This window comes from Callionymus lyra, chromosome 5 (genome assembly GCF_982586985.1).
Source record: "Callionymus lyra chromosome 5, fCalLyr1.hap1.1, whole genome shotgun sequence".
NCBI lineage: Eukaryota > Metazoa > Chordata > Actinopteri > Syngnathiformes > Callionymidae > Callionymus > Callionymus lyra.
In genome coordinates, this window is record NC_141822.1 from 22756807 (window position 1) to 22767955 (window position 11149).

Below are 11149 nucleotides of genomic sequence, written 5' to 3' on the forward strand. Positions count from 1 at the left end.
TGTCCTGACACTGAGAGAAGAACTCCCACAGAGACAGTGTGATGATCTCCTTGTCTGTCCTGCTGCACATTCTCTGTGGCACTGATTGGATACTCATTATAAAGATACAGTCTGAAGGAACTTCTGCACATGTATTATTACTTATTTGTCAAAAAGCTAATTGAATTAAATAAAAAATAAATTAAAAAACAGGAACATACAGTACTTTTCTTTTCCTTTGTAATCTAATGTTTTGTTGTATTTTGGAAAACAAAGAAAAAATTAACAAATACAAAGGCAAACCTGAAAAAAAAATGCAACAATATGTTTTTAAAACAAAGATAATTGTTAATGTTTTATGTTTCATGTTTTCTTTCTGGTTAATCTCGAGGATGCATCCGTGACGACAGCCGTCAGCTATAGAGAAACCCCACGGAGGAGATTTTATTTTTGGCGATTCTGCAAAAACGTTGAGGCTCTGACCCGAGATCCACAGGACTACAAGATTAAGTGTCCTTATATAAACCCAGGGATTAAAGATCTCCCGCTGCAGAAGCACACCAGCGCTGCTTTTTAAACAGCAAAGAAAGAATTACACTCTGTGTTTCCCACAGAGGAGCTGCCGCAGCTTGATAAAATGCCCCGGATTGGAAAGGTTATTATGGTCTGTACAGGGTTCCACAGAGGCTATAATTGAACACAAACAATTCAACTGCTTTCCCCGGAGACAAGACAACTTTTGTTGCGTCATACTGGTCACCATTGTTAAGCTTTTTTCTTCTGACAATGACGTGGGTTTTTTCTTCATGCATATGACACCATTATTATCAAGAATATTTTTTAATATTTCCTAATACACTGTTGAGTCTTTTACATATGTTTTTTAGTTGTTTTTTAGTTAAAAAGGGAATACATGGATATTTAATTAAAGATATTTTTTCATAATTAGTCAACCACAAAAAAAAAAAAGTATGATGTAGAAAAAAAGCCTGAACTTTTCTTCTGTAAAAAAGTTAATGGGCCAAGAACTGACCTTAGAGGAGTATACATTTTAGTCATTGTTGTTAGTTGTTTACTTTAGGATCTATTTAAAAACAGTGATCATGATGTTTTTAATTTGAACTAATCAATATTTAATTTGATCATTCAACTTGTTTTCATTATTTCTTTTTTAAAGACCATCGATCTGTGCTGCTGAAGAAGGGTTGTAGGTTAAATACTGAGGGCGCCATCTTCAGATCTAATATAAATATAAAATAGTAAGCTGTTTCCTGAAGCTTCATCACTAGCTTTGCTGATGATTGAGAAAATGTAAATCAAGTTATTAACATTTTATTTAACAATTTAGCGATTCTACAAGTCGAGATTCTTCTACCTCTTTCTAAATTCTGCTCGAGGTTCAAACTATTACATAAGATGACTTTGATTTTTATGTAAAGCATTAGTGTAAATCTAAATGATCCTACTGTAGGGCAGAATGTGGACAACACCTCATACAGGCCGACTTCTTCCTCTCGACTAATGATCCCTACCTGGAAAGCAAGCGCAGAGAACAGCCTATGGCGTTGGACTCAACAAATTCCCACTCTTGATCTCTGAATGCTTTGGATTGTAGGAGCCCTTCGGAGCACAATAGAACTGATGAGTTCCAAGAATGAGCTGATTACAATCTCGCTATCTACACTACAACATTAAAACATGATAATTAGTAATATATAATTTACAATCCCTGAATTAAGATATTTCTATTATTATTTTCCGAAATAAATATATAAAACTACCTGTCATTGCCATGGAAATTTTATAAGATACCGAGCCGTGAAATATATTTTAAAGGAAAAAATGAAAAAGCCATATCATTTTAATATCCCTTTAACATCCTTTTCGGCCAATCACTCGCAACAGATTCTGAAATATGGCACAGAAGCCGCTTAGGGCGAAGAGAAGTGAAGGCCAAAGGACTTTTGTCAGCTGTTATGTTTATGTTCTTTCTTTTCTATTTGACCTTCAGAGCTCTATTAAGTTTGACATCTTCTTTGAAAAGAGATGAAGACAATAAGCCTATTCATGCTATTGTTGAACTTATAATTAAGGAGAAGTTAGCGCACAACTTTTTTCGGATTTCTCGGATCTTTGTAGATAAATATTATTTTTTAAGATTCTATTTGTGAATTATGGGGAGTGTTTGCTATATAACCTCTGCCATGCTATCAACTCATGATTGTGTATGTAAGTTTTTCTTACCTTTTTAAGTCCACTCTCAGTTTGTAAATAAATACAATATGATGATCTCCAATGAGAAGCAATAATAAGACAGTTTGTCATCTATATGAGTTCCCTCAGAGACCATTCTCATCTAATGAGGTAGAAAAAACTCACTATTTGGCTGCAAACGAGCTGAATACAGAGTAAAGTTGACTTTTTAATTTAAAATGTGACATTCACACCGAGCCAAAAAACCATGAGCAAAACTTTTGATCTACGTTCAAGTGTGAATGTGTTTTCTGCTCAGCAGCTGTAAATCTTTCTCATTACTCTCACATTTCCTTTTTAAATCCCTCCAAGATTGAGAAAGCACTCGTCTCGGCGACGGCGGAGCAACACAGTCACAGTCACAGAGCACCCCTGATCACTTCTTAACCCCCAGAAATGATGTTGATGTCGACTAGCATTGCAGCATTCGCTCTCTCTCTCTCTCTCTCTCTGTGCAGCGCTGTCATACGACGGCTGACAATGCAGAGGACAAAAGCATTGGTGATCATCAGCATTATGATAAAATCGTACTTTGCTGGAGGACGAATGGTGTCTTAACTGGATCTCTCAGAGTCTGATCTGATTAAATGAGGCATATTTTCATGCAATTAAATGAAAACGCACACAGAGAGCTGCAGCACAGAACTCTCCATTAGACTGATCACACCAGATATAATGCAATTTAGCTCCAGTCACTTTGGAGTTTAACTCTTTGAGAGTGTAAGAGTTGATAACGTGTATCATATAAGACACTGGAGCTTAAAGGGCAACTATTGTGAAAACCCAACTCTCCTGACTTATTCTCATGTTACAAATGTTGAAGTCTTCCTCTCCAAGATGCAGTAAGTCTCTCATCATGACCATGTTTTGAACTTATTCATTTATAAAGTTCTCACTGTCTTAAATCTTGACAAACAAGAGGTTACAAGAGCGGAGGCCATTATGACATATAAATGGCTTCACTTCTCCTCCAGCCTGCTTTTATCACGCCTGATTTGTTTATACAACGAGTCCCTTGGAGGTGAAGTCTTACTGCTTAATGGTGCACGACAAACCATGATGCTTGACCAATCACAGCAGAGTGGGCGTGGTTATGGTAAACAAGATTTCATCACCCGAAATACGACATGTTGATGAGTAAAAGAAACCAGGGAAATTTGAATCTGGATTTAAGGCAGCTTGAGTAGTGATGTGTAGATGAAGCTTTCTTACTTACTTACTAACATACTTACTTACTTACTAACATACTTACTTACTTACTTACTTAATCCAGACAAAACCTCAAATATTTTTTAAACTGAGGGCATCACCTACTGACCTAGAAAGATAGATTGATTCATAAAGCTTCATCAACCCATCGCTACCTGACAGCTCCATTTGATGGATGGGTTTTTCTTCCAGACACTGATGGACACCGCTCCACCGTGACCTTCCTAAACTACAGCTATATTCATGTCTCGTCTTATGATTTTATTTTGACACTTCCTGCTTGTTCCACTTGTTTCTTTGTTCTAAGTTTGTCCAGGACCTCTCCATCTGTTTCACGCTGTGCTTTTAGTTGACTTTTGGACTGAGATTTGGACTCTTGCAGTCTTCTTAGTGGGACTTTATTTATGTTTTGTTATTTAATGTGTAATTATTGTTTTTTGGCTGTTTCTTGGTTGTTTCTCTCTGCTTTTGGGTTCAGCTTATATAGATAAATAGATAGATACACTTTATTAATCCTTCTTGAGATCAATAAAAATAACAAAGTGCGAGGGATGACAAAGTGCAAATATAAAGAACATAGATCAAAGAAAATAACACAAAGAAAAGATACAAGGATTAACATAGTATAGAAAACATCATCCTTTCACTTCGCTCCTCCCCCTAAACTTGGAGTAATACAGTCTCATAGCGTTAGGAATGAATGAGTCCCTCAGTCTGTTAGTGTTGCATCTGGGGAGGAGCATTCATGTCTTTTCCTAATATCAGTGTTGTGTGAAAAAACATTTTAAGTTAGATGTGTAAAATCAACGAAAACAAGATCTGTTTGGCAGTGGTTATGATGAAGCTCATGAAGCAGTGTCCTTATTTTCAGACCCCACTAGATGTCATTCTCTGCTCTATAATCTATTCATTTAAACATATATTTGATTAAAACCACCCATCAATTTTAGACTGAAAGGTACCAACTTTATAAATAAAAACATGACACTGTTTCATGAAGCTTCATTAGCCCAGATATACAACGAGAAAAGTAAACTTGAGGCACCCCAGAAGCGTGTCGTATCGCGAAAAAAACACTCATTGACTTTTAGAATTAACGACACCAGAACACATTTTGAATAAGCATGACTGGTCAAGGTCTTCTCTTTATTCAAGGATCCATTTTAAAGCACACAGAAACGTTATTCAAACTTTCTTTGGTTCCAAAGCTAAGGTTTCCTGCTCTTACAAATACTTCCTACTCAGAGTCACACACATCACGATGACTAAATTACTGATCACCAAATGTGTTTTTTAATAAGACATTAAAGGCATTTGCCAGACAGACAAAGTAAGATGTACTTTAAGAACTATTGTAGTTTTGTAATGAGCCGAACACAGATGTTTGTACCAGGATATTCATCAGAGAAGCAAATGAAGCATTTACGAAAAGTGAACCGTTACATTGAAACTATTTTGGTTCAGAGGATCATAATTAACATTCTGCTTCCTTCCCCGGTGTAGCTAATGATATATGAGCGCTGCGTTCGGAACATTTGAGGTTTTTAAATAGTCAAATGAAGGAATTATTCATTAGAAATCGGAGAGAGGAACGGCTGCGGCGATACAGCCGACTGAGCCTCGTGGTTAAGAAGTGCTTCCAAAGTTAAAATAAAGTTAATAAACATTCCGGGTAAAAATGGTAATAACAAAACGAAATCATTACTGTGACATGTTGCTGCCTGTGAGGTAGTAATTGGTTGACGAAGCGATGTGAGGTTACAATAGAAAAGCTGTTTAAAGCAATTGATCATAGAGCTGAAAGTAACATCTAGTTTGTTTCCAATGAGGGAAAGTTATGATCCGCTCGTTGACACCGTTTTGAAGGTCATCAACCTTGCCTTTGACAAAACCCCTAAAATAATAAAATCAAGTTTAGCCATTAGACTTGATTGACATTTTAAAGAAAATTGAACTTCACCATAATTAGTTTTTTGTTTTGTTTTTTACCACTAAGTTTTCCTTCATTTTAAAGATATTTTAAAGTTTCTTTGCACACTGGCCTTTTACTGCTACCTAATAAAAGCGTAGTTTAAATATGACCTTTAACCCCTCTGGGATTACTCCTCGGTAAAATGTTATTTCACAGAAGCGACTTCCAGTTTCATGTGTTGAACCCTGAGTTAATTAAAGTCTCTAAAATGAAGTTCAGAGAACAGAAACCTTGTTTTCTGCAGTAGAGAAATGCATTTTCATTTAACTTTTATCTACTGCTGGACACCGATAAGTTTTAGTAGTTTGAATTCCTTTAATACTGTCATTTTTCAAAGCGTGTAACATGGACAGGAGTTCCGAATGTTGTTGTTATCTCTGTTTTTTCTAGATCATGAAATGAATCTTTTGATGGCAAGATTATTAGGGAAACAAGATTTGTATTCTGAAGCCTTTGGATGGTGTTTCTTCTTCTGATCTTCTGAAAATAAAACATTCTCTTTAAAATATTTTGTTTTCAAACATCCAAAATTCACCGTATTGAAGTCCTCTCAACTTGGGTAACACTTTCTATGAAGGTCTGATGTATTATTACAAGACAGTGTTCCTACTTTACTTATAGCTTTTAACGTCCAACATTTATATCAGTGTATGAATCTTATAAGAAGTCGACATACATGACTATTGACTTCAAAACTTTGTTCTTCAAATAATTGATAAACTATTTATAGTGTCTTATAAATGAGCTCATAATGTTTTATATAAGCGACCTTCATAGAAAGTGTAACCATTTTTAAAGTAAAAAAAATATGCTGTAATTCCATAGAAGCAACTAGTCCTAATGAAGATAAACAGGATTTTTAGTTTTGTTTTGTCAGTTGTGATTGTGCTGCTGATGTCCCTCGTGACTGAAAACACACTCCAAACTCTAGCTCTAGAAGATGCTGCTTGCCGTGTCGTAGTCTTTGGCGTTGGGTGAGATGCTGGGTAAAGACTTGAGGTACTCCATGTGGCGCCTGGCGTCCTCCTGGTTGTGTTTGATGTAGTAGATGATGTAGGCGGTGACCATGGAGAACCAGCAGAACATGGCCACGAACATGGCCACGTCCGTCGTCTTCCGGTGGAAGTTGCAAAAGTTGATCCCGGAGTCCAGGACCTGGATCACCGGTTGGCCCACGTACTCCTCCTGCACCGCGGTGAAGCAGCTGACCTGGTTGACCGTCTCCGGGTCCAGACGCAGCTCCCGCAGGACCTCCTGCAGGGAGCACTCGCAGTGCCACGGGTTGTTGGACAAGCGCACCTTCGCGTTGAGTTTGGTGAACGTGTCCTTGGAGAGGCTGCTCAGCTGGTTGTTGGACAAATCCAAAGTCCTTAAAGCGTCGGAGATTCCATCCCAGGCGCCGACCTCCACGCTCTCGATGTCATTGTGAGACAGGTCCAGCTCCCTGAGCCGGCGAAGGCCCGCAAAGACCTCTTTAGGGACGTGCTTGATCCGATTGGACGAGAGCAGGAGAACGACCGTGTCCTCTGGCAAGTTGGACGGAATTTTCTCGAGATTCCGCGAGGTGCACTGAACCACCACGCCGCTCCGGTCAGAGCAGTGGCATTTCTTGGGGCAAGCGCTCGCCCCCATGATCATGAAAACAAACACACAAGTTCGCACCGAGCGGAAAGAAACTGCAGATTTATCGGAAAACTTGCACCTCGGGTCGGCCTCCATTAGTCCCGCCGTTAATGGCTAAAGTTTCATTCTCCGGGCTCTTTTCAAGATTCACCAACACATCATCAGTCATCGTTTAGCTCCACTGACCTGATCCGGCATTAACGGAGGAGAGTCCAAAGGTTTGAAGGCAAGACAAATGAGACGTCAGAAGACTGTGCTGTTGATGTTATCCATCTGGAGAGAGAGACGGATATCTGAGCAGTTTCATGCTTGATCCTGCTGCTGCTGCACTGAACCTGTGTGAGACACAGAGAAAAACACTTGTTTATTTTCCTTTTTAGTCAGAATCAAGAATCAATTAAGAGCTGAGAGGTCACTAAACACATGTATAACGATTCTCACTAAAATACTACTACAAAAGTTTATACTTCTGAAGCTGTTCAATTTGTTTTTAAGCTTTTCTCGCTCCAAATCTGACAAAGGCTGGATTGGTTTTTCTTCGATTTTAATCCTTTTGTGTAATTTAGTCTCTGCCCTGGACTGAAGCCCTTTTAAAAAAAATCTGTTTTTAACCTATAATAACAAAGCGTTCACCGGGTGAGTATTAATCATTAGCACAAACAAACATCTATGAAAGAAACAACACTTTTGATTAGATTCTTCCTCAGAGAGTTTCTGTTCTAGTTATACATACAGTATTCTGTAACACTTTCTTTGAAATCCTTGTGTATAAAGCACGGCAAACACATTCAATAGGAATATTAATACTTTACATAAGATTAATTTATTAATTTTAATGTCTTTATGATGGCTCTGAATAAAGTGACGGCACAAAGTTATCAAAAGTAATGTTTAATTTAATTTGATTTGATTTTGAAAATATGTAGAAATTGACAGAATAATAGATAACCAACATTCAGTGGAGTCATTTTACTTAAAGATCTAGTCATTTTGTTGCATGGTTAAATTACTGAAATGAAAGATAATTTACAGATCTTGTTTGAGTCTAGTTGAGTCTATATAACTAGTCAAAATGAGTATTGTTACAAATGAGTTTGAGATCCTTTTTCAAACACTTTAGCATGGAAATATAAATCATTATAAACGCTAAATTCACAATACATAGAATCCACGTCTTATAGTAATTGCTATAAATTGACACACATGATTATAAAGTGTCATAATTTCCTTTATAAACACCTTTAAATGCTTTATAATGTCTTGTGAATTTGTTTGTAATACATTATACATAACTTCATAGAGTACTCTTGTTAAGAGATAATATTTTGGAAATGATAAACAAACACAAATGTTTTGTTTCACGGTAAATAAAGAGTGATTTTACTTTTTTATTTTATTTTATTTTAAAAGTAACAATTATTAATGTGCAACTACTCATTTTTCTTTTTGTCTGGTTTAATATTTCGAGTAAAAATCATCAAATCATTGGATATTAGTTTGTTTTTGTGATGTTGAGTATTTTCTTTTTTTTCTGTTGGTTAGGATGTTGTCTTACTGTAACATTTTTATATCAATTTATGTTGTTTCTAAAACTTATACTATTTCATTATTTCTTAATACAAAAGTCTAGTTAGACACATTGTCAAAAATGTCATTCATTTTTCTTGTTTACGTATAAAGGGTGACCCCAAAGTTGCTTTTGTATTAATGTTTTCACAATGTGTGCTGTCGAAGAAAACGATAAAACTGTCTCGCTGAAGTCAATTTTCTTTATCGCCCTGCAATCCCCGACTCCTTCCTCCTGGGAAGCGAAGTGAGTAAAGTTCATGATTATCATAATAATAGAGCTCTTCAACGCCCAGTCTCCCTTCAGTGGAGTCGTGTCGCACTGGGACGAACCATTAAAAAGGTGTGAACTCTTCACCACTTTGCTGCCGATTTGTGATGTTTTTAATGACGAGTCTCCAAAACTATCCCCAGGCTCAGATGCGAGTCAGAGATGGCGGCACAAAGAAGAAGTGATAAGCAGAAAGCAGCTTTCTTATCTTGATGTAGAGAGAAAGAAACTAAATGCAGCAGAAGGATTTCATTTTGATAAAGCTTTGGAATACCTGGAGGAAGTATGAGAAAACTTCTATACAAGTTTTATTGGTGATATAATGTTAAAACATTATACAACAAATACACAACTATATAGCCTTTAATAGAGACTAAATCTAAACTAAAATTTTGCTTTGTTAAATTAAATGAATGGAAAGACAAAACAATATTTTATTTACATTTTTACTGGATCAGACAATCATTGACACAAGCATGACATTTATACGATAATGTTAACTATGAGGGGAAATTACCTACGACTTAATGTTCTAATGTTTCAATATATGACTTTATCTGTTGTTAAGATTCAAAGAAATGCAGATTTCAATTGTTATGGAAGGAAATGAAGAATGACATACCTTAAATCCACCTTATTCTCCCTGAAGTGAGATTCTGCTGCTGAAGGATCTGTTTAATCACCAAATAATCACCTACTGTTGCTGACATGGGAGGAAAAAAAAAAGCAGCTCCTGTAGATCCAACACTTTCACCGGCTCCTTCCATCAGTGCAGGTTTGCAGCAGGAGCAGCAGCATGTGTATGTGTGTGTGTGTGTGTGTGTGTGTGTGTGTGTGTGTGTGTGTGTTCACAGCAGAGGCGTCACAAGGGATCCCTATCAATGCAACATAACTCAGATATTGACAGCTGCGTCAATTACATCCCACTGTCTTTTATTAAAGTTTCTTCTCTTCTACCTTCATTGGTTCCTCAATATATAGTTATATTAAAATGTAAATATTGTCAAGTTTCTATCAATATTTCTATTTTTTTCTTACCTTGGTTTAATCAGTTGGATACTTAAGAGGGATGACTTCTTTTGGAGTCTTCCGTTGATTTTGAAGGATGTGTCACTCACTCATTTAGAAACGTTTTGCAAAGAACACACATTGTTTTTAAATGGTTGAACCATAAAAGTGGTTTAATTGACTTGATTGTGTCCTTTAAAATGCGCTCCTTGACAGAGGTATGCACTGTATTTGAGAGATGAAATCAGATGTGATGAGTAAGTGCTATTCCACAGGTAAATTAAAAAAAAAGTTATGTAAATTGTTTTGGCATAAACGTGGGGTATATGAATTTTGAATTGAATAAATCCCCTTTTTCTGATGGCTCTTAAACACCGGGAGTACCAGGAGCACGTGGCAGCACAAAAAGCGGGTGTGTTTGATCATCCACTCGCATAGAAACAAGCAGTTTAAAGCGGTTTGACAGTGGCTTAACAGTAAAGCACGTTCCGAACGTGAGCAATCTGGGTATTTCTGGAAATATAGTCAAATGTTTTTGTAGATAAAAATCTACTCCGCCTATTAATAAGATAGATCGATTTAAAAAAAAAAGGAACGTTATTAAATGTATTAATCCCTCTGGAGATCTCCTTCAGGAAATTGTTTTTCCAGCTCACAGCAACACAGACGATAGATTCATAAAAACAAGAACAAGTGCAATAAAAAAATCAAAGTGCAAGACGACAAAAAAATAGTGTGATGGTGTATCCTTTTGTAACATCCATCTTGTATTGAAGCCGTAGAGAGAAGATTCAAAAAACGCAGGATTGGGTGTAAATTTTAAAAAAAAGAAACTGGTGGACTTGACGGTGGATATTGGACAGTAAGTTGGTAAGTCAAATTTGGGACGCATCGTCAGTAGTGTTCCTAGAAATAAATAACTCTATATTTAAAGATTGTTTGTGCCAGACATTTAAACAGTAGCAAGCCATATAAACAGGAAGTACTTCCACTTTATATAGCTTGCTACTGTTTAAACATCTGCCACAAACAATCCTAAAATATAGAATTATTCAATTCTCCTTCGGGACAATTCTTCTCGCCGAAGGCTTCGATACAAGATTTACATTATAAACGAGAGGTATGGAGGTTTATGGATGCTTTAAAGTGTCTTTTGGGAGGAAGTTCGTCCCTGGGCTCTCAGTAACTTTGTTAAAATGAACTTACATTTCTGCTAAAAACTCAAAAAAAGGATCAGATTACTCAGAAAATAATACCAACCCTTAGTC

At 36.6% G+C, this 11149-nt stretch overlaps 1 pseudogene; it reads right to left on the reverse strand.

The window, feature by feature from the left end:
- Positions 1-6346: 6346 nt before the first annotated feature.
- LOC148079785 (leucine-rich repeat-containing protein 3 pseudogene) lies at positions 6347-7275 on the reverse strand (annotated as a pseudogene).
- Positions 7276-11149: the final 3874 nt, after the last annotated feature.